The 24,219-nt window shown below is 42.2% G+C and overlaps 1 protein-coding gene across 3 annotated transcripts in view; it reads right to left on the bottom strand.

Moving 5' to 3' along the window:
* FSTL4 (follistatin like 4) overlaps window positions 1-24,219 on the bottom strand; it is a 363,109-nt gene that overhangs the window by 276,251 nt on the left and 62,639 nt on the right. Inside the window, exons 1-2 of one of the 3 annotated variants that reach the window (XM_080555474.1) lie at window positions 17,076-17,093; window positions 16,845-16,889 (exon numbers count right to left, since the gene is read on the bottom strand). The exons of 1 other annotated variant lie outside the window; for it this stretch is intronic. The gene's annotated coding sequence lies outside the window, so the exon portion shown is untranslated. Of the gene's footprint in view, window positions 1-16,844; window positions 16,890-17,075; window positions 17,094-19,906; window positions 20,084-24,219 lie in introns of those variants that run through there. One more of the 3 variants, XM_080555473.1, reaches the window with a different exon arrangement.

Here is a 24,219-nt window from a genome sequence, read left to right on the forward strand (position 1 = left end):
GGGGCAGCTCTCTGCTGGAGAAGAACCCTGGTCTGTTCTGGAGTCACGTTTAATGGCCTAAGTCTTGAGGATCTTGCTGATCATTGAGAGCAAGGATGCCAGAAATGGGACTACCCAAGAATTGGAAACAAAAGAGGCATCTGATTGCAACACGATAAGAAAAGTCTTGAACTTTGGTCTTGCTGATGTAAGCTATACATCACTTGGCTGCATATATTCACGTAGCTTGAGACAAGAAATAGGCACTATGAGCTGGTTTTCTCAGCTTTGTTTGCTTTCACATTTAAAGTAGTGAATAAACTCTTGGGCACTAACTCTGGAAACAAGAAACACTCATGAGATTATGTGCAGCTCAACAGTCACGAGACAGGAGAAATAAAAGGATTCACATTACGGATTTTATAATGACTTACCGTTCACTTATCTGAAAAATAGTTGGAGTCATAATTAGCCTGCTATTCTGTGCTTTAAGGTGCAGAGATTTCTATCTGCTGCACACCTTAAAATTTGCATTTTAATGGGCTAAAGATATATATCAGTAGCAGCACCAACGGATGCTCTCATCACTGGTAGTAATGCAACATACAGCTTAGGAGACTAACCTATCCACCGTACAGCAGGTTTGATCAATAAAGAGCAAAAAACTACCAAAGCAAGTCAAATCTAAATGTCACCGTACTGACATGCCTCTAAATAACAAAACCCAGGCAGCAGGTTAAGGTCAAAGCATATTAATGCCACGAACACACGAATGGTTCAGCTAATTGTGGTGGATATGGGGTTCATATTCACTTGTGGAATTGTAGGAGAAAAAATTCAATACAAATGTAGGCTACTTATGGGTGGAAAGCAGGTTTTGCATCCACCCAAAGTCTCCCCAAATTCCTAAATAACATATTATGGTGTTTTTTTTTTTAAGAAACAAAAAGCCTTGGCTGTAAGTAAGAGCACATTATCCTGATTTCTGTTTACTTTTAATTCTAGACCTACAATAAAACTACTTACTGTTCAGAAGTTTTTTTTTTTCCTTCAGCTTTTAGGAGAAAACCTAACCTCTCATGACGTGAGAGCAACATTACTCCTCTCTCAGTATAATTTGCACAACCACAGCAGCAAAGGGAAGGAAAAATAATACAAATCTGTCAGAAGAACGAGCTACTGGTGAACAACCTTAACATCGTTTCCGTATGACCATTTTGTGGCTTGCCTAGGAGCACTATGGATAGCCCACAACTGTTGGCCCATGCAGCACATAAACCATAGCAAACCAGAGTTTTGGTGGTGTGTTAGCTACCACCATTTCCATACTATACTTTCTCCATACCATACCAAAGTACTATGGAGAGAGGTCCAAAAGAAAAGGCGACAACAGAAAATACACAATGGAAAGCGTAAAACAAAGACAGTTGAATCGTCCTTTCAAGAAGGAAACGTGAATGTTGTCAACTCTAAGTATGTATCGTTGTTTGTGGCTACAGATAGCGTCCAGATCCTAATTCCCTAAAAGCGTACTGGAAATAGAAATGATTTTCAGGAGGTGAGTTGCCTTCTTTAGACAGGGAAATACAACTGGCACTCATGACATTATAAACTGTTAATTTCCTTAAGTTTCCTCAAGCAAACATCAGTATTTTAGAAATATAATTATTCAGAGTTTTACAAGTGCCATTTTCACCACAAAAGTGGTACTGCAGGCAGTTTGGCACTGACGCGAGAAAAAGAGCAAGAAAGCGGCCACAGAAAAAGATGTGAAATACTACAATAAGAGTAGGATGGAGACCTTCTGACACAGAAAAGGCTTCACCTCCAGATGATATATTCCCCTGACGAAAAGAATTAGACAAAATGACATATTTTCCTCTTTAAACATCAAAAGAAATATTTAGCTTGGGAAGATAGGATTAAACACGGATTAAGTTCACTCTTGAAGTTGTCACTCAATGACTGGAAGGGACCAGGGAGCCGAGCTTCCTCCTCCTGCTGTGCTTTCTGACAAGAAACTTCTCAGACATATCTTCCAGTTTCAGCTGTGCTTAATTGCAGTCCCACCACTTCCATCTGCAAAGGGGAGCCGGAGCTGCCCTCTCTCTTTGTAAGCCTGGGAAAATCAGGTGTAAGCAGTCAACACATTTGAATAACAGCAGGTAAGGAGTGCACTTCAGAGCTATCCTATAGCATGAAACTTCAAGTATTCCTAGCAAGCAAAGTCTCCAAAGAAAATCTGAACATTTCATGGTTTTTGTGAGGCTCTGTAGTAAATGCTTGTAATTCAAGGGCAAATAATTCAACAGCAGGAGAACATAATAAAACCGCTAAAGCCTTTCAAATGATCTGGTATTCCTGGAAGTGCAAAGAACATCTGAAACCCCCAGCACTTCGAGGACTCTTCAATGGCAGAAAGTTGCCTTAGAGACTAGAATCAGCCCCATACAAAACAGATGCACAACTTTATTTAGGGTTTTGATTAAGGCTGGCCAGAAAACAAAACTTCACTTCATAAAATTATTTCAAGGTCTCAGAATTGTTTTTTAATTGGCATTATGATAAAAACAAGACACTCCAAGAGAAGCAGGAGAAAAAAGACAAAAAAGGGGGAGAAAAATCCACTGTCAACCGATTATAGCTTCGCTACAGTACAGAAGATCTTATTTCAAGCACTGTGATCCACAAAGCGTCAACCCCCATCAGCACAGCAAACAGTTGTGCTTGCTGTATGGCAGCAGTGCGACAGAGTCCGAAGGACTCCTATCAAATGGACAATTACTCCATCAGAAGATTACTTTAATCACTTTAATCAAAAGTCCTACCACTTCTCATCAACAATTAGTAGCTTCTCCGAATATTCCCCAAAGGAACTCACGCGCTTCTTATTGACAAATCCACGACCATATGTTACTGGATGCTAGTCATTAAAACAGATTTCCTTGCAAATACAACTTCCTTGATTTAAAACCCATTGACATTTTGCAGCAATCTTCCATCTTCTACAGTTAGGACAGTCCTTCAGATCTGGAGCTGAGTCATGTTGGGAGCAGTGCGGAGCCACATCAGTTGTGGAAGGCAGTGTCATCACTCCTGATAACGAGTGGGGTTCAGGGCTGCGCCGGCCAGATCTCCTCTGTCACTCCGGACTGCTTCTTTACCAACAACACTTGCTAATTACTCTTCTCTCAGTGTCAGGTTAGCACAGCCCCAAAACAAATCAAAGCCCCAAAACATGCTGCTAGTACTCAGAGGCAAAGACTTGACTTTCAGTGATGGCATCAATCTCAACACTTAGATTTTTGAGGAGCACAATGGGTCGGGGGAGTGGATTCAGACGCTCCACAACAGCTTTTTCTTCAATACAGAAGGTTCCGCATTTTTATTAAAACACAGTGAATTTTGTCTGAGTAGCTGTAATGCAACAAGTAAGGAGGTTTCCCTCGTTAGGTCACAGAGCAATAACAAACCCATTTATTAGCTAAAGTAGTAATAATTGTTATATTACTCTGGTGGTCACGCTGCATGAGATCAAGAGTTTCATCTTTATTCTGGTGGGTTTTCACATTGCAAAGCCATTACTGTAAGTGGGAAACCTCAGCATCCAGAGGGACAAGACAGTGACTGATAAGACTAAGGCTTTTGTACAAGGCCTCTAATTTTTCTCCAAGATCAGTCCAGTGGAGGCTGAATCCAGAAGTCTCTAACAGCATTTTTTTTTTCCCCTTAGGTAAGTCTCTTCTTGCCACAGAGATATTCGACTGATTTACTCAGCCCCTTAAACAACAACAAAATCCTCCTTGGAAAGCCTGAGCAGGTCTGTGCTGCTCTGAGGCAGATTTAATGGACTGCAAAGCCCTGGGCCAGCAGGCTGCAAAAACCTGCTCCAGTATCTGCCTTGCGACTGCAAGCGAGCACCAATGGGCCCCTGCATTCAAGTTGCTATTATTCCTGCTTCCAAATTAGGTTGAACCTTCAGAGAGTGACAGCTCCATCTTTTTCTTCTTCTGATCGTAATTAAAAAAAAGATATCAGAGCATTAAAACCAGGATGTTGAGGCTCCATACAGAAATCCTGTTCCTGACCAAGCCCAGGCTGTAGGCATCTGGGAACAAACTGGGCATGCTCTCCTAAACGATCATGTCATAAATCATTACAAATGCTCAAGAAATAAAGGACAAACACAAAAGCCTGAATTATCTGCTATAGCAAGAAGCTTTGTATACAAGGCTGATCATGAATTTTAAAGCTATTTCCTAGGCTGTGATTAGTTTTTGGTTGCCTCAACTTTCACCACTGAAGATGTACATTCAAAAACTAAAAACAATTTCTTGTTGTCTGGGAAAACTATAGACCACTTGAATTTAATTGCACCACTCTTAAGCGAAGCTTTGACTTGCATATCTCTCACCGAGAAAATTAAATGTTTTCATCATCTAGCGATACTGAATAGTTAAGACTGCCAGTGTTACTCATTAAATACACAGATGCTTTAAAGTTTGATTAGGGAACTGTAACGAAGAGCGCAAATTTCAGAAGCATATGGAAAATAAGGTAGCAAAGTTGAACATACAAGAAGAGTTACTTAAGGACTAGGAGAATTTCTGAAAAATAAAATGAGAGCCTCTTGGAGGAAAAAAATACAAATATTAAACAATGCAGTAGTGTCTTTTAGATACAAGAGACAATTAAACTATTCTAAAATCTCAGCAGGAGCACTGAGTTTTCATTAGTCTAAGTAGATGACCATGTGTTTTGCCTGTTTTCTGGAGCTAAACCATTTGAAGTGGTTCAGTGGTGCCCAGGGAAGGAGGTGGGGAACCACAGACCTGTCCCTGCAGCAGGGTCACCCACTGGTATCACACACCTGATAGACGGGATGGACTTTTTGCAGAAGAGGTGCTGTTATCGCATAGTCCAGTTACTCTGTTCTTCCTGCACTATGGACGTTAACAGGGCCAGACCTCAGAGAGTGCCCAGTATATTGGCAGCTGTTAGGGTACTAAATTAAGAATTTAATACTTCTAGCTTCTAACTCATGGTCATACCAAAGCCCACGGTGAGCAAAGCTTGTCTCAGCATTAAGGAACTTTTCAAATAACTCAGCCTAGCAGAGGCACAGAGGATGGATCTGAACCCCCACCCATGACAAGTGTTATTGCCCAGGAGAAAATACTGTCTTCGTCTGCCAATACTGACAGCATCAGAAGTGAAAATATTCAGCATCAGCTCTACCTAGCTCGTTCTTAAATCAACGGAATGGAACAAAAATTGTAAGTCTGACTTAAGATATTCAGTTCTGGGTTATTTGTCTTTTTGATTCAGAGACATCAGTAAATATTTACTTGTTTTGGAGCTGTTCCCAACGAGGGGGTTGAAAAAAAAACTTCTGAAGATTGTGTGTGTGTATCTTAAAGTTCTAAAAATTTAACAGCTTGGATTTATGCAAATGTATAAGAATTGAGATAGTCACTCAATATCAACCTGGATGCATCTGTGAAACACTCCTAACAGAGGTGAAGACAACCATGATAGCAGCAGAGAGACCTCCTAAGTCAATACAATTCTTAAAAGCTTCAACATTCAATAATTTCTACTTTTCTCCTTCCTGCCACATTATTGATTGTCTTGCACAAATGCTTACTAAAATTTGGATGTGCACACAAAGTAAACCACCAGCAAAAGGAAAGTGAAAAAAAATTAAAGCAGAGAGAGAAGAACAAGCAATATCATTATTTTCCTGTCCAGGGTGTCATTCTAATATTCTTCTTTGCATATGGTGAATTTAAAGGAAAGGAAAACAAACAGCAAGAGGTGACAACTTTTCCATTTTACTTGCTATAGAAAGTCAACAAAACTGCAGCCCCCTGCACAAATAGCTGAACGGTTTGTATCACCAGCATCTGAGACACTCACTGTTACTGGATTTTGTGCTCTTAATACTACCCCTGACAAATGGAAACATCCATCCTATTTTAGCAAATAGGGAACAGACTGACTGGAATGAGGTAAAGATTTAATCTCCAAATCCTAATGCAAGGCCTCTTCTACCAACTCATCCTTTCATAGGCTCCAGTCACTACATTTGTTTTGTAGGACTCTACATACACTGCAGCCACCGCATGGACTTCAGTCTTCCCTGGGTATTCCCAAGTATCTTTGAAGTGTGTATAAAAAAAGTCAGTTTAGCCTATTTTGAGATTTGAATGCAAAAATCTTTAACCTAAGGACACATCCTAAACCCCCCACAGAAGACCATTAGAGAAGGAATTTTAATACTTAGAGCTGCAGTTATCTGTTCATCCTTGAGACCTTGATTACAACTGTTCTTCCTATTTTTATCGGGTCTGTTCCTGGCCACAGGAACATCCCGTAAAATTCACAACCTGACTGTCAGATGCTGTGACAGGCCCATCAGGCAGTACCTGTGCTCTCTAGGCCAGCACACTGAGCTACTGCCAAAAGGCCGCAAAACTCATATATGGGGTCCCGCTGTGGAGATCCAGCTACTCCTTACTTAGTATTTCACTGTTAGAGATTTAGGTAGGAAAGTAACAGAGTTAGAGGCAGTGAAAATCCCATCTAGCTTTCAAATGTCCATCCATACTTCTAAAACAGACGTCCTTCACTATCCTGGACCATCCAGATGAGGACTTCAAAACATAGAGCCAGATGGAGATAAGTAACTGTGTGACAGTGGTTTAGACAAGCTGTACTTGTCTTTAAAAGTACTGAAGGACGAGTCCTGCTCCTCCCAGCCAACACCATTTGTGCGTAGGAGGGACCTAGAAGCTGTGTCCTCTGGCACCAGAGCCTCCTCAGCCAGGCCCGTGCTCCTGGCCACAGGTGGTGGAAAATAACAGATCCCTCTGAAATGAAAGATAACCACTCACCCACTTATACAGGACTCTGGGGAATGCAGAACAAAGTCTGCAGTTCAAGATAACAGCCCCTGGTCTTCCAGTGAAGTAAGCGTGTTGTGCCACACCTGTGGTCAGGCCGGGGTTTCACTCCAAAGCGGTTTTGCCTCGATACATCCCAGCAGCATAAAACAACTCCTCCCTCCACCGATTTTATGAGGGTCTGTAAGTACACACAACATTCAATGCAATTGCACAGAAATATGTGCATATTAAATTTTGCATTTACTGATGTGCCTTAAGGCATGTGATTAACAGCTTCCTTTTACCTGCCTTAAAAACGGGAACAGAAATTCAATATAAAGAGTTGTGCGACCCAACTTTACATTCTGTGGGGACTTTTATGGGCTCAAATCCAAAACAAACTAATGAAAAAATGAACTGGAGAAAATTCTAAAAAACACAATCTGTGCTACTTCGGTTGAACCAGGAGAAATCCAGTGACCAGGGAATTGAGCTGACGCAATTCGGTACCTCTTCACTACGCACATTTTGTTCAATGTTAACTGCTTAAGTGCCCAAGGGACTTTTCAACCCCAGGCTTCAGCAGAAGCAATATTTCAGCTTTTAAATCATATTAAAAACATAAATTATACATTATAAATATAGTATTTCTGACAATTTAGAACAAGTCCCAAAGTGGGTGGGGATGACATTGCAGAGGCCGAGCGGAGCAGACTCCTGGGGCCTGCTCTGAATTGCATCCCTGACTGACGGAGTGCCTTTGGAGCAGGCTGCACAGGCCTCTTCCTTAAAAAAAACCAAAAGTTAACCTGACACATCTGAAAGTAAGGTGCACAAACAGCATTGCTCAGGCACCTATGCACCAACTGCTTTGCTTTATGCTGTTAAACTTAAAAACCAACAACAACAAAACCCACAAGCACACACAAAACAAACACTGATTTGTACTCTGTCATTTGAAGCACTGATCATTTATCTGTAATAGTTATCTCCTCTCCAGGTGTTCCAAGTCTTATTAATGTCAGTAAAGAATTTTTATAACAGACTGTTCTGCGGTATTTATTCTCTACCCAAACTATTTACAACTTAAGAGTCTCCATCCTTCTTCCATTACCTTTCGTGACAAATCCCATATAATCCAAACTCTCATCCATCCCCATGAGCCTCATGGCAGGAGGTTAGGATCAGAAATGCCACATTTTTGTGGAAAAAAAGGGGGTTGTAAGAGGTCTCTAACTTAGAGGAGGAAGCTATTCTGTGTGGATTCAATTGTCCACGATCCGTCTCCAAAACCTCCACCTACTTCACCCCAAACTGCTCGTTACAGAGCAAGGACAGAAAACACGGCCCTTGTACACAGGAGGAACAAGCTTACTGAGGAGGCTTCCTGCTTACTGCTACCATGGCTTTCCACAAAAATACATATAAGATAGACCCACAAAGACGCATGCAAGATACAGCCACAAAAGCGCCCTCAGCGCACAGCTCCTGCCACCACTGAGGTGAGGTGAGCTAGCGCAGCATCACCTGCTCTTCAGATAACCCACAAAGCATTTTATTTTCCAGCTGCAGCCCCAGCCCTCACTTTCTGGATCCCTAACTGCTTGTCTGTTTTTCATTCGCACATACTTGGTGTTTAGCAGCTCTCAGGCTCGTTGGATTAGCGCAGCTGCTCACTATACAGAAAACCCCAGGACTCACCTGAACTCTTCTGCCACCAGACATCGCTCCCCTACTCCGTGTCTCCGACATCCCAGCATGGCTTGCCATAGCTCTCTGACAAACTGCTCCAGCCTGGGACAAAATCACGCCCAACTTTTCTAGACTCCCTTAGCAAATTCTGCAACGGATTTCAGTTCCAGCAAGAGGCCCCTGTTTGCCATCTCCCCTTTACGGAGGAGGATGAGCAGCCTCACCCGTTCCACCCTGCAGCACCTGGCGACCTTCAGCGTGGCAGCAGCCCCAGGTCTGCCAAGCCAGAGCAGGAGCTATCGGAGGGAGCCAGCTGCGAGTAAGAATCTGAAAAGCATGGCTCCAATTAGGCACGGAAAAAAGGGAAAACTTGTTAGAACTTTCTAGCTGGTTTGAGTAAACTTTGCAAGGGGAGTTGTGTTCTGTAAGACTCCCAGATCTCACCGAGTAAATGCACATGCAGCAGTTTCAAAGTTCAGGACTGGTTGATGTTGAGTCTCTGCTCGATTTGTTTATTTAACCTAAAATAAAATAAAATAAAATAAAGTTCAAAATATCAAAAAAAAAAAAAAAAGAAAGAAAAAAAAGAGTATTTCTGGCAGAAACTATGAGTTTTGCAGCTTTTGGAAGTCATCTGCACCGATCATCTTACTGGCTAAGAAACCCTTCAGCAAGAGTTATTTTCCAAAGAAACAGCAAAAGCCTGTCTTTGCATTGGATTTATTTGTAGCTGGTACTGTGGAAGCTTGTTAGGGTTCCCTAGATTTAACTAAGAGAGACTGGAAGAGTCTCGCAGAATCATTGTGTTATTAACACGTGGAAATAAATCATTTAAAGCTAACAGCATAACATCTGTGTTACTATATCAGGGAAATGTGAGCTCTAGTGAAAATCAGTACTTGAATTATTCAAGTATCTGAAATGCATCTCGTGAATTTGATATATTCCACACAAAATACAGTTGATTTTTATCTGAAGATAAGATTTAGAGATGGAAACAACTTGCTGGTAGATTCTGTCAGTAAAGATCCTAGATAAAAATGTCGGATGAGATTCTCCTGTTTAACCTTGCCATCTCCTCCCCAGGAGAGAAATTTATTCAGTAACAGAGGAAATCTCTGAGGTCTGTTTTGCTTTCTGTTTTTTGTAATTGGACATCAATACATGATGCAAACTATGAAAAGTAGATTTGAAAATTAAAATTAAGCATTCCTGAAATTATTCAGACTGCTGGCCTTCGGGAAGTACCAACACAGAGCCTGCTACCCAGCTGGAAACCTTTCAACCTCACTTTGCCTACTGAGTCTCACCACTGCAATGAGGAAAAAGAAAAGAAAAAGCTGTGCTTTTTTTCCAGCCCTAAATCCTCATCAATTTGTTTCCTTTAATTACTTTCTCATAGCACTCCACTGGGTCAAGGACACCGGCACACTGCAGCATCTGGGATTCACGCTGAGTTTTCTGAAGAGAAAGAGTAAATGGAAGTAGGTGTTGACATTGCATAAGAAACATGGTATTTCTGAGCAAACCTAATGGGTTATTACACGGGAACAAATGAAAGGTAAACTTTGTTGTGTGAAAGCCTCCTGCCAGAAATAGGTACAGACAATGGAAATGGTTTAATTTAAAAAAAATACTGTCTTGATACAAATTATAAAATCAAATAATGGACAAAATTGACAGAGGATGTAACCTGATACAATTTCAGCAGTCACGAAGATGCACAGCAGAGGTGAATTTCATCTAACATATTTTCTGTTAATGAAAACCCACCCCCTGAACTCTCCCATGAGCTGGCGAGTGCACTCCAAAATACAGTGGCCCACCAGGAGGAGTTCAGCTTTCAGCATCATGAGCTCTAAAAGTCATCAGTCGTCAAGAGACGATGGGGATGTAATTAATTCAGCCCTGGGTGACGGTGACATTCTGCAGCCAGCGCAGAGCGGAGGTTCATGGTAGCAGTATGTTGGCAAACTCCAACCTTCCAGCCTTTGGAAACTATTTTATATTAGGATATTGCCATCTTTTGGCAGTTAAAACCACAAACTGGTGTGCATTGATATCACCTGTTATTAGGACTGGTTTTGAAAGGGGGGGTGTTTTATTTTAGTGCTAAGGACCTATGTAGGGCCTTGGTGAAACAACACATCCATCCCATCCATGAGTTGTGAGTTTTACAATTTCTTGCACACAGAAATAAGACTATTAGATGACCTGATGGACAACCTATTAAAACAAAAAAGACGATTGTACTTTTCACTCTTCCCCTTCTTCACCTCCCAGTTCCCATTTTATTTTTTAGGCTAGCTTTCCTTTATCGTCTTCCCAAAGGACCTTTCCTTTACTGAAAGCCATAGAGCAACACAGTGAAGAAAAACTGTCCTTGTCATTGTCACCTGCCCATGGTGTGTCTTTAATACAGCTCAGAGGACTTTCTGTCATTGACATATAGGAATTCATTTCATTCTCTGCTCTAAATGCTAGCAGGGCCACAGCCAGAGGGGGGATTTGTTTGCCACTTTCTGTGCAGCTGCTTTTGAGGAAGGGGGGCTTTGCCACCCCCCCCCCCCCCCCCACTGCAAAGCAGGCACAGAGTACAGTGAACACCTGGGTAAGGGAATAGAAGAAATGCCACTAGCTCCAGCTCACACTTATTTCAACACTCAAGCAGGTTTATGTCTATTTTCTTGGGTGCTCAAATTGTTCTTCCCCTATTCCTTCCTCCTTCCATGTGGAACAGAGAGGAAACATTAAAAATGCCCAATGAAACAATTTTCTTGTGCCTGTTCACGTCTGGAAGCACATATAACCCCAGGGGCGTGCTTGACCTTGCCACATCTGCAGCCCAGTCACCTGAGAAACCAGACAGGGATGAGCACGAGAGATTTCGGGGCATGTCCCAGCCCTCACCTGAGCGTGGTCCCAAAATGGGGCCCCTTCCCCTTTCATTCAGAAGAAGGTAACCCTGATCTTTGCTTTGCGTCCAGGCCACACCTACAGTCATTAGCAAACTTAGCAAAGTGGCACTGATTTTGCAGTTGCAAGCATACTTAACATTTTATCTTAGCCCTTTTTTATCCTGTCCCTTCCAATAGTCATTAAATTTATTAAGTGGCTTCTACAAGTGACTCCTCTCACTTCTAAAAACGACCAGATCATCAGCACAGGACATATATCTAGGTTCAGTCCCTCTTTTCTTATCTTTTCTGACAAACCACTCTCCTTCACAGTTTTATCTATATAATTGATGAACCACACATGACATAATTTACAGCCCTGTCTAGCAACCTTCTCCACCGCACACCAGTCACTCCCGGATTGTTCTCTCTCAGCTCTGCAGTTCCAGCTAGCCCCTACAAGCTATTCCTTTTCTTTTTGGCTATACAAAATTGCAGTGGAATAATCAAGAACGGAGGTTTAACTAAGATTTCAAACTGAGGAGGAACGTGCCAAACGGTTAAAAAAAATAAATTAATAGTAATAATAATAAAAAGCTCCTGTTACCAGAAATATCTGCATTCATTGCTTGTGCACACAAAGGCACAGGTCAGGCCTTTGCATTCACGTAGGCGAAGGGAACTCAGGACTAGTAGAAACACATAGGGCACGCAGGAAGAGGATGCTGTTTCTGTGCTCTCCTCCTTTTCTCTTACTGCAGGGAAGATCTTGCATCTATTGCTCTGTTATTCAGAAAGCAGGAGCCGCACCTCAGAAAGGAAGCCCTTCCTTCACATTCCCTAATAGCGGCGTGCGACAGCCAAATGAACAATATCAATTCTTCCACAAAGGGTAGAATACAACAGCGGATAGAAAGTAGCTCCTGCATAACAGAAGGCATCATTATGGGGACAGCAAGCATGAAAGAGGGCCTTTATGTGGGCTGAGATAGATTACAAGATATCCGCGAGCTGAGGGAAAATAGTACGAGAGAAAGCCTGTCCCAACAATTACAAGAAAAATACAAGGGCACGCATACATGCAGAGAGAGAAAAAACACAGAGTGTCCTGCACAATGAAAAGGCTGGATCCGGCCCCTGATTCAGGTTGCTTTATGAAACCATTTTAATGCAGAGCTTCAGCCCGAGCTTCTGATGTTCAGACCAGCGAAGCTCACTTTCACCCAGGAAAAATGGCAGTGCCTGCCTCTGAGGAGCAACGCAGAGCGCATAAAGCTTTCCCTTTCCTTCCCATTTCGTTTAGATCATTTCAGCAGGAATGTTTTTCTGCCAGGGTAGGCAGGATCCTGGGAAGGGGAGATAAATCCTTTTAATTACCGCGCGCCCCGTAGCTCCGCAGTGCGGTGGGGCAGCACCGCAGCCTCCAAGGCTTCTGCCCAGCGCTGCCGGGGGGCGGCGGAGGAGCCCCCTGCCATTTCCTGCAGCTCCGAGACACAAAAGCTCAGCACAGCCTGGTGAAGAAAGCCTCGTCTCGTAGGGGAGGCCACCGCTTTGCTCCTGAAAAATGGAAAAGCAGGTCCCTTTATCTTTATTTTCCAAGGCTCTGCTGTGTCCTTCAAGCTGATGTTATAGGACTTGCAACACCCGTTGTTCCCTCCAGGCTACCCCCAACACCCTAACACATCACTGCAAGAATGCAACAAGCTGACAATCAGTTTTTCCTTTTTCTTTTTCTTTCCCCTTTTTTTTTTTTCAGTAGATATTGCTTAGGAAAATTAGCCTGCAAAGGAGCATGACAGCTCAAAATAGCAGTCATCTGATTTATTTCTGACTTACGCTGGAAAACGTATTGTTCTTAGATAAAACAGTCCTTTTATTTTTAGAACTGATGTATCAAATATGCATGGATGAGCACATGGCTTTTCCATTGAGCGATTCCAAGCCCAGGGTTTGCCTCAGACACCACCACCCTCCTCATTAGACCTTGAGACAAGCTTTGAAATGAGGGGAGACGCTCTGCGTGAGGAGCTGAGGAAAGCTCAGGAGGAAAAGCAGCAGTTGGTAGGAGGGTGTCGTGCACTATAAGTGGTCGGGAAGGGTAACAATCGGAGAGAAATTAATTGTCATGAACTTCCTTCTCCCCCTGCATAAGAGTCCTATTTGGGGAACATTTTCCTGACCACACCACGAAGCCTCTGGCGAACGAGCTCATTATCCGAGTGCCACACTGGGACGAGATTTGCCGCGTATTACTTTTTAATAGGCAAGTGCTGACTATTTGCAAACAAGTAGTTAGCTGTAAGAATAAAGCTGGCTAGCCACAGTTATTTATTTATTTGTTTGTTTACTTCTAACTGAGAAGGATGAACTGCTGTTCCTTGCTTCTCTGCAGCACCCAGGTTCCCAAGCCTCATGCCTCCTCCCCACTCACCCCTTTCTGTACGTGTCCCCTCACGGTGCGTCTTCCTAGCGCTCCCCACCGGCTGCAGTTCACCCCCACACGTCGCTGCCTTCAAAAGCAGGGAGACGCAGAGGGGAACAGGCCTGACTTCTGCTCAAGCCTCGTGCAGTCACCTACCCACCCTACTCCACCGCGTCTGGCCAAGCATAGGCTGAAGCTAAAGGAAAATGTCTCTTGGTCGTCTCAGGGTGTTAGCTGGGCATTTTAGGAGAGGAGAATCTTTTACTGTTTGATTTGATGACATACTTAGAGCAAGTGCCTAAGCAGTTGCCTGACGGTTTAAAAGCAGGGACTTGGTTTCCTCGCCATTTCTTAATCTATCTGCTTAACTAGTTTATCATCTGAATTCTGGATTGCCCTTTCAAGCCCTGCAGCAAAATGTGCATAATTGTGATGGATTTTTTTCCTTTCCCTTCCTTTTGTCAACAAATGCATAATCAAGTCTAGCAAACTAAAAACAAACAAACAAACAACAACAAACACACCAGAAATAAGCTAACAAGTTCTTCCAGCTATTTATCTAATTTGTATTGACAAGAAAACTCACGAATTCAGTTTAAAAGAATAAGTGAGAGTCAGGAGCAAGGCATTTACATTTGTGTGTCTTTCTTGTTGAACATCAAAACAAGACCCCTGCAGCGCTGGTCACATGAAAAAGCCATTAAAGGATTTGGTACTGAAGTGGCAAATTTCAACTCAGTCATGATAAATGCGTTCAAGTTCCTTTGAACAAGAAGAAGCAGAAGAGACCAAACTGATACGATAAGAGTGGTTTTCCTGATGTTTAAATGTTTACGGCACTGCATGCTTGGGACGCTGATATTTATCTAAGGAGATTAAATATTACCCTGCACTCCTTAGCTCATCTTTGAAGTACTCAGATTAATAGCACGCTAACTTCAGCTATGCATTTTGTAAATGCACAGACCAGCAGAGATGCTTCTTTCACATCAACACATAGGAAATGGATGAGTGCATGGATATTAAATCTACTGCGGTTTGATTTCTGCCACTTAGAACTACAAATGAAGTCTGCAGACACTGTCAATGCTTGGCAGCACTGAAGATCACGGCACTTTTTAAACTGTGCTCCTTCTGTCGGTGATGCTGAGCAAACTGGCTGACTTCTCCATGCCCTGGTTTACCCATGTGTAAAATCTGCGTGATAAAACAGAGGTGTTTGGAAATTAATTGATGCCGATAAAGCCCTGAGTATCTTGAGTGAAAAGGGCTTCAAGAAATGTGTAATAGGATCATCAAGCAAAATGCCAGCAGAGATATCAAAAGCAGGGTCAAGTTTTTTTGGGCTATGAGGAAAAGCAGAGGAGGCAGAGCAGAGAGACGGAGACCCCAGCCGAGGATGGAAGCGGAGGAGAGGCCCTGAAGTGATCTGTCAGACAGCAGGAACAGAGACGGAACAAAGGTCTGCACGATTAAAGCTAATTAACAACTCGATAAAGAGACAAGTCTTTAAAAATGAAAGGATTATACTATGTTAGGAATGAATTGGGCTGACATTGGTCACCTCTAAGGAGAAAACAAACTGTAGGAGAGACGCTGCACAGCAGCTTGCCATGGAGCCGGTGCTGGGGCTGGAGCGGGCAGGGGTGGCCGTGGAGCAGAGCCAGTGACCCCCAGGAGTCACGTTCCTGATCCGTTTGTTTTCCCTTGAGACCTTTTCCTTCCTGAGCAAACCAAGATCGCGCTCAAAAATTTCCATTGGTTTTACTCTTAGAGATAAGCCAGCAGCCTGGAAACCACGAGATCAAGATCCTTTCAATCTCCATTGCTCTGGAAGAATGCAAAATGAGAGGAGTGGGAAGGAAATGCTTCTGTGTACGCTTACTGTCACCATCTTATTAGGTTCTGTAATCTCTGGGAACAGGTCTAGAGAGTTTTCTGCAGGACTGTGCTTAGAGCTGCCTCAGGAGCTTTCTTTACATATTTCAGTGAATTGTGACATTAGAGATACTGCTTTGATTCCATCCATTTGCTCAAAAAAAAAGGAAGAAAAAAAAAAGAGAAACAAGAAGTCATATTAAATCTTTATCATGCCTATTCCAGCGTTAAAAAGACAAAACTAGTGGTATGGGAGATCACCAGCTGCTTCAAAATGACAGGAGGAAAGCGAGCACACAAAGCACACTGCAAAGATCCTAAACTGAGCTTCGGTGTTAAACCATGGGAGAAAAGAGGAAAACGAGAACAGACTCCACTGTGGTGATACCAGATGAAAGGCAGAAAACAAAGATGATATCTTGTCCTACTCTGCAGGATGTATCTTGAAAGTCTTGTTCTTTTGTTTCTTATGCAGCGGGGGTCCATACACACAGACGCACGGGGAAATGAGGACACCTCGTTGCACACCTAGCAGTAGGGGCTCTCATGGCCACAGTGCCTGAATCAGGCACTCGGACATCAAAGAGAGACGATGGAGCCCCTCAGCTCCCTCCCTCTCCTACAAATCTCCATAGGATTTTCCTGGCCATGTAATTCCACTGGTTTGATAATTGCCCTCGCAAGAGATACCACTGCAAAACTTCAATTGCTAAATAGGATAAATAGAATATTTGTAAAGAAAGAAATCAATAGATCTTTGCTTTCCTTCAGTAACCTTCTTGATGCTTAGCAATTTTTAATGGCCTTTTTGTCAATATCCGTACAGAGAGAACATATTACCCTAAATGACAATAAGGGCATTTGTCACTACATTTTCTCCAGTGGGGGCTTGACAGTCCTTACCCAGTTCCCTGAAAAGCCCAACAGATGGGAAGCATTCAGCTGCTGGTAATGCTGCCTCCTAGGGCAACTTGGGCAAAACCACTGCAAAATATTGTGCCCAGTCTCTGGATCCACATCTCAGGACGAATGTGGAAATATTGGGAAGAAATCACAAGAAGGACACAGTGACTGACAAATAACACCCACCTTATTTATGTGTAGGGTTCACTGAGATGAGCTCACGGAGTTGGCCTAAGGACAAACACACATTAATAGCAAGCACACTCGCAGATGGGGACGTTTGGTATCAAGGAAAACGTGACATTAAGGAAAAGGTATAGTGACAATTAGTGGATGGCAGCTGGACAAACTCAGCTTCAAAAGAAGCACAGCTTCCTGGCACTGACCAAAGTCTGTAACCCAAGGCAGCTGTCTCACCTCTGGCCACCCGGAGTTTTTAAGCTATGAGAAGATTTTTCCCCTCCTCGCTGCACGACTTCGTGGGGTTGCTCTTCCTGCCCAGCACTAGCCAGGCTGCCTGAGGAGGGAGTGCTGCACCCGGCCGACTGCTATTTCACAACGATCCTGGCAGTAGAGAGAATACACGTGGGTACTTGGCTTTTTGTCCTTGGGAAGCTGGGGAGAGTTGAAGTTACTTGTTCGGTTTTTTCAGAACTAAAATAATTGGGTCACTGAAGTATTGAAACAGCTTATTCATGGAAATACACCAAGGTTGCATGGGCTTAGGTTTCAAGTAGATGATCTAATGGCTCCCCCAGAAAACAATTAGAAGTAATTTCTCTCTCAGTTCTATGCAGAAATTGATCTGTTCCCATGCAGCAGCCAACCACGCCAAGCTTGACTGGCAGGTAAGTAGAAAATGATTTACGATGGGAAAACATGACACTAATTCTAAGCAAAACCTTGTCTATCATGATTCAAAGTTCTTACAGCTACATCTGAACACGGCACTGATAGCTTTCTCGAGGAGTTCAACTAGCTGTGCTCGTGCCACTGCTGACTTGATATCAATGCTGTGTTCAGATGTTGACACCATCATTATATTTCTAATAACAGCATAAATCTCTCCTGGCTGTGAATATCAGAGTCCTGTGGCCAGTTGGCTGTGCCCAGTGCTTGTCCACTGGTTTTAGAACTTACAGCTCAGAAATATGTGTTTAAAATTCTTGTTTGCCTTCAAATTAGAGGTGTTAACTTTCAGATAGAAAATGACGTGTCTGAGTTTATAGCTTTTCTTGAAAAAAAAAATCGTGAAATTCTTGAAATCCTATGGGAGAAGGGGCTTTCACAGACTGAAAAAAGAAAGTTTACGACATGTTTGAATACGGGAGAAAGAACCCCGTGAAGCAAGAAGCTTATGTTCTTACAGATGTACAAGAATATAAATAATTTATTAAAAAAAATAGTTGTTGTGGATTACTTGGCTTACAAATGCCTTTGTTCGGGACTCACGACTTCTATTAGTATTAATTACTTTTGCTGGGAACTTTAAATGTATAGCGGCCTTAAAGCAAGGGCAATACCTATTAAGTTTAATTACTTTCTCCTTCAGCCTAAGCAATAAAGAAGCATGGCAGAGATCTGGTTATTAACTGAGCGTGGCATCCAAATGAAGACACAGTGCACAATAATTGTATTTGTTGGGCCACAAGCTGGTGTTTCTCATTGGTCTCTCCTATTCCAGAAATGAGACAGGATGTAGGCAGACAATAAAGATTTTCTTCCCTTGACCTATTTGGGACAAAATCGCATCCTCAGTCACATTTAAGGCCTCATCACTTTCAGCAGAAAGCCATTGCACTGAAAGACAAACAAACAAACAACTTCCCTCCCTGCTTGCAGATCGACCGTCACAAGCCAAGACTATTCTAAGGACCTTTTTTCTGTGTTTTTGGCTGGTTGGTGGATTTTAAACAAAAGAGGTATCTGCCTAGATACCAGCATGTTTCATATTTTTCAGAAGAATAATGATGTTTTTGCTTGCTTTAACAATTTCTACCAGCATTTTTGTAAAGCTACTGAAACTCACTCTGAGGATGTGCTTTAGCAGAGAAAAAAAATGATGTTTATGTATTTTTGTTTCTGTGTGTATTTATAGCTTTGAAACTTGTTCAAGTTTCTCATAAACTTTGGAATTCTCTGGAGCTAAGTCATCTTGATAATGCAAAATCAAAATATGACAGAAAAAAAAAAAGCTTGCTATAAAGAACAAAATATTAAGTGACGGGGGCAAAAGATGGACCAAAAGCACAATGACTTCCATAGCACCAGGATATCCAGCACAGTCCCCCTTCCGTTTATTTTTTAAACTCTTCTGCACATATTTCTATGTCATTCCAGTCATGATTTCCAAAGTGGCACTCTCAGCCATAACAAGCAGTTATCAGATGCATTTCTCCATTCCTCACTTCTCATTCCAGAAAAAATACATTCTGTGGATCTTTTAGGAGAGGATCCCATAGAGTTTCCCATTCAGATCAGCCCGTATTTCTGCCTAACAGTGATCCTAGGTCAACTCTTGAGTTATTCTCTGAGTGATGTACCAAAATGTTACTTCCTGAAATAATCAAAAAAGGATGAAAGGGGGTCAAAGTTACACAGTTCTCTCAACTAGGAATATTCTCTATTTATTAAAAAAAAAAAAAATCAGGCACATACCCCAGCATATAAAAACACAGCTGCTACTATTTTAGTAGCACTTTAGACACTAAGATTAGTGTTTAATCTTCCCACACAGGTTTAAGAATTTGCATGAAATTAGTAGACCAGTGTGTGCTAATAAGCATCAAAATGTCTGGCTACCCATTTGCATTCACAGACACCCAGAATAATCAAGGAACTATAAGTACAAGCTTAAAATAGGAAGGAAATTCCAATTTGATTTTTTCTTAGTGGTTTTTGACCGTTTGAAGTATCAGTCAGGTGCTGAGCTCACAAAATGAGATAAGATGCTGGACTCCATTTTATAGTCAGTGAATAGACAAATGTGGGTACTACTTATAAGTGTTCGTTTACATCGATAAAAAATCACTCACAAAAGGAATCTATACCATTGACCCTGGAAAAAAAAGACTATAACAACCTGCCTAAATCTCAAGTTAATGGGAAAAGAAACAACGCTGCAGCATAGCCACCCAGAGGACAGACTCCACAACTGCCTCCTGCTGCGCTGGAGCACAGGGGCGAGAAACCAAGGTGCTGAACAGTGTCCTGGCACCAGGACATTATGTGAGATGGGAAAAACTTACCCAAAGAACAGCAGTAACTCATCCCCACGTAGATTCCGGGGCTGAAGCAAATGTTAGCGAAGTGCAGCACATAAACATCGTTTTTGTCTGCAGGGATGTTGCAGCAGCGGGCGTCCTGTTGGGACCGGCCTCCCCTGCATCGGGCTGTGCAGAACCTGCTGCCTCTCCTCTGTAGTCCTGAAGAAGATCAGACACATCCTGTGAGCCACGAGTACAGAGGTAAAGAAAACAGAGCGAATGCAAGAAAAAGAACGTGAACAGGCTGAAGATGATATCCAAAAAATGAGACTAAAGCACTGCTACGAACAGGGGACAACTACCTATGGCGTACACCAACACTGTGGATAAAGAATGAGCCAAATATTATTTGCAGGAGAGTCTTCACAGACCAAAACCTAGGATAACACGACAAGACAAGAGTGTGCACACAACCCCCACACACACCTTGCTATCAGCACCGTTGGCCATGGAGGAAGCTCCTCCAGAAAGGTGCAGGGTGGAGAGGAAAACTTTTGGAGCTGGCAAAATAGCACTTAAAGGCAGGATGTAAGAAAACAACCGTGTGGCTGTTAAACAAGCAAAAGTGAACCCAGAGAGGCAGGAAAGAAACAAGCAACTGGAAGAAGGCTTTAATTGCCAAACTGCCAAATTATCGTGATCTGACAGATTGTAACAATCACCGCGGCTCAGGCTTACCGTCACCGTCAGACAAAACGTGGTAAGAGGATAATTTTATCGCAGAGGAAATCAGAGACACAAAGCAGCTAAAGGAAAAACAAGATGGTTTCAGAGAATTGTGCGCCCATCATCATTAACTTTATTGACTTTGAAAAAGTCTCTGATAGTCTCAACAAAAACACTTCCAGAAGATAAAGGCTAAATGTGGATTATCGCAGGAGATAGTGAGAAGAGCAAATCCTTACGGAGACCCTGACGGGCGTCCGGGACTCGCAATAGTGACTGCAGCCAAGCAAAGCTTTTCTGGTGACATCGCATTTGTTCACTAGAAAATCATTGGAAGAAGGAAACCGATAACCCAGGGTTTTGCAAACAACAAGGCAGTCTCCTTATTTTCTTTGTACAACAGGAAGGCAGACACCAAACATTGATGATATGGGGAACACTGAAGAGAGGTGAAAGAAAAAATTTCCTGTAATGAGTACAGGATACATACAACTGTAAGAATGAGAAATAAACCCAAATGTTATTCAGAAGTCAGGGGAAAATTCTGAAAAGTTTAATTCCCCTTCTGGTCTAGCAGCAGAAGAATTAAAAACGGGAATATCGGGGGACAGGCGGAGACATGAGCCAGCTGGGCAGAGAGTGGACTAACGAACTACGTGTCATTAACAGTCAGCTGTTGGTCCCTTCTTTTTCATAACATGCTAAAAAAAACGTGGATATTTTTGCAGGGCACAAAAATTAATAATGTTAGAAATCCAGAGTGAAGCACACATCAGAAACATCTGCGACCAAGGTGCACAGTGCTTTTTCACTTAAGACAGAAGAATACCTTTGGCTTTAGGCATGATAGTCACTGAAATAATCACCGGGGGAAGAGATAAAATCATGCTGCAAGGTGACATATTAGAAGAAGCACAGGTTATCAGAGGAGGATGAGGACAAGCTTGTACAGGTTATTTTCTGCTCTCCTTTGTGCCTGTGCTGCCCTCCTCTTCCTTGGAAAAAGCAGGTGCCTTTCTACATTTTTTTCCTGGCACATTTGTCATTCACATGCAACATATAATTTGTTTTTCTTCAGCCTTCCTGACAGCATCATCTTCCCAGGCCTCTTTCCCAGCAGAGAGCAACAATCAATGTTGATCCCCTCCTGCTATTTGTAAATCTCTACCTGAGAATATCTCAAATTACCATGATAATTTACTATTCTCAATTAAAATTATGGTATATTGAGACTGAGAGAGAAACAAAATGCTGCAGTAGCCCATCAGGGTACCAAAAAACAACCCCAAATGTAGATTTATGTGTGCAAGTGAATAGCTTATATGTTAACAACAGTTTTCACACTGTTCTAAAGATGTTTGGGGGAGTATTTGCCTAAATGTGACGTTATAAAATATCATATCCTTCTGTAAAGATGACTTATAAGTTTACATAAAGTGTGTGGCAGAAGTCATTAATATGACATAAAAAGTTCTTTGGAAGAAATATTTTTAAAGCACAATTTTAAAATTATGTACTTCTGAGGAGCGTATCACAGCCCTCCACATACAAGCACAACAAGAGGTTGTAAAACCTCATATTAATTTTCCAGTTCATAGACCTAAAAAGCCTGATGTGAGCTCCTGATCAGGAAAGGTGAGCCTTCCCAGTTTACCTTGGCTTACCATCAACAGCATCATTAACTGAAGCAATACAGGGGCTAATTTATTTATATCAAGCCTCATCCATCCAACGCATCGCTTCTAGCGTCCCAGCCCGTCGTCCTCATTTCAGGTGCGTGGAGGAAGCGGTTGAGGAGACCTCACCACGGCGCTGTCTGGTGGTGATGGACGTGTGAGGGACATGTGTCGAGGGCAGCGATGCCGTGCAGCAGAAACGGGCACTGGCAGCGATGTGAGTGCAAATATTCTGCATCCTTTCATAAAAGAAGAAGGTAACGTGCCAGCAGTGGCTGTACTTTTGCAGGGCCATAATGGCTGCACCACAAGCTTGGACAGTCATCTCTTGGAGGAAAAAAAATAATAATAATTTCCCACTGTCCATCCATTTTCTCACAGAAGTGATGAATATGGTGTAAGTGCAAGCTCCCATAGAAAATCTGAACCCAAAGTGGATTAAGTACCAGTGCCAAGCTGAATACCAGCACAAGTATTCAGGTTTGCTAGGAAAATAATAGCAGTGCAGAGTGCTGCTCGCAATCGTTTATGTTTCCAAAGCAAATTGGGAAAAAAAAAACAAAAAAACAAAAAAAACACCTGAACTTCAAAGCCTGCACACTGCCTGGACTTGGAGGAGTACAGCATGTGTGACCATGTGAGCCCTGCTGGGTGACCGTCCCAGCCAGGGGTTTTGCCTTGGTCTGTCCCTCCCTCATCACACCACATTCCTGGTCCTTCCCTGACCAGGTACTGGGCTCTTGTAAAACCCAGACTTTTCTGCTCCTTTCTTGTAGGTACTGTGAGAGAAATAATCCACAATTATTTTAAGATATTCACTTATCCTTCAGGCATGAAAGTGTTTCAAAAGCAAGAGCTGCCTCTATGTTATTGAATTGCTGCTTGTTGTCTTAAATTAAAGCCGTACAACGTGACACAATATCCAATTACAATACTTATTCGTTTCATTATGATCATGTGTTGCTGGCTCAGCTCTTGAAGAAAAATGTCTTTTTTAATATATTTTTTGTGGCTAAGCTTGTAGTTCTAACAAGACATGCGTGTCTCCAAATATTGATTAACAAGGCTACAGCTTTTGGGGTGGTTGTCCCTGTGTTTTTATAACACATTACAATAATGATGGCATTCCCATTTGGGAAAGAGGGAAACTGCCAGGACATTAAAATAAAATAAAATAAAATAAAATAAAATAAAATAAAATAAAATAAAATAAAATAAAATAAAATAAAATAAAATAAAATAAAATAAAATAAAATAAAATAAAATAAAATAAAATAAAATAAAATAAAATAAAATAAAATAAAATAAAATAAAATAAAATAAAATATCAAGGACTAAATTACCCCAGCAATGGACTTCTTCGGGATGCAATAGGTGAGCTCCCATATTCTTTTACAGTTTGTGGTGTCTCTATAAGCTAAACATTCCCCAGGACGACGTTCTGCTGTGGATTCGGGGTTGGTTTTACTGCACGGCTGAAGCAGCTCTCGGTACTTGCTCTCTACCCCCCCTGCCCTGTGGCTTTCTGCTCCCACAGAGATGAGCATGCCGCAGCTCCCAGGGGACCACAGTTCACGATGTGGCAGATTAAAATTAATGGCTCTCTTCATTACGTGGGTGGGGATGAGAAGGAGGGCTGGGTTGCTTTTCGGTGTGTCAGCGTAATTCACTCCAGCAGCTCAGCATTTTCAAAACCGATGCTAGGGCAGACCTCTACAAGCATTTACGTGCCAGATTTGTACAGACCTCACACCTCTAAAGCAATGACCCTCGAGAATTACGGAGGCTATATCCTAGCAACTCTCATCAGGGCACAGGCTCAAGACCCTGCTTTGCTTTTAAAAATTTGAGTCCATAGGTCAGTAATAAAAAGCCGCTACAAGCGATGACTGCTTGATGAGCATCAAGAGAAGTTTATGGGCTCTGCCCAGCCCCTTGTGGCCATGCCCTGAC

Source organism: Anser brachyrhynchus (assembly GCF_964034855.1).
Source record: "Anser brachyrhynchus genome assembly, chromosome: 14".
Taxonomy (NCBI): domain Eukaryota; kingdom Metazoa; phylum Chordata; class Aves; order Anseriformes; family Anatidae; genus Anser; species Anser brachyrhynchus.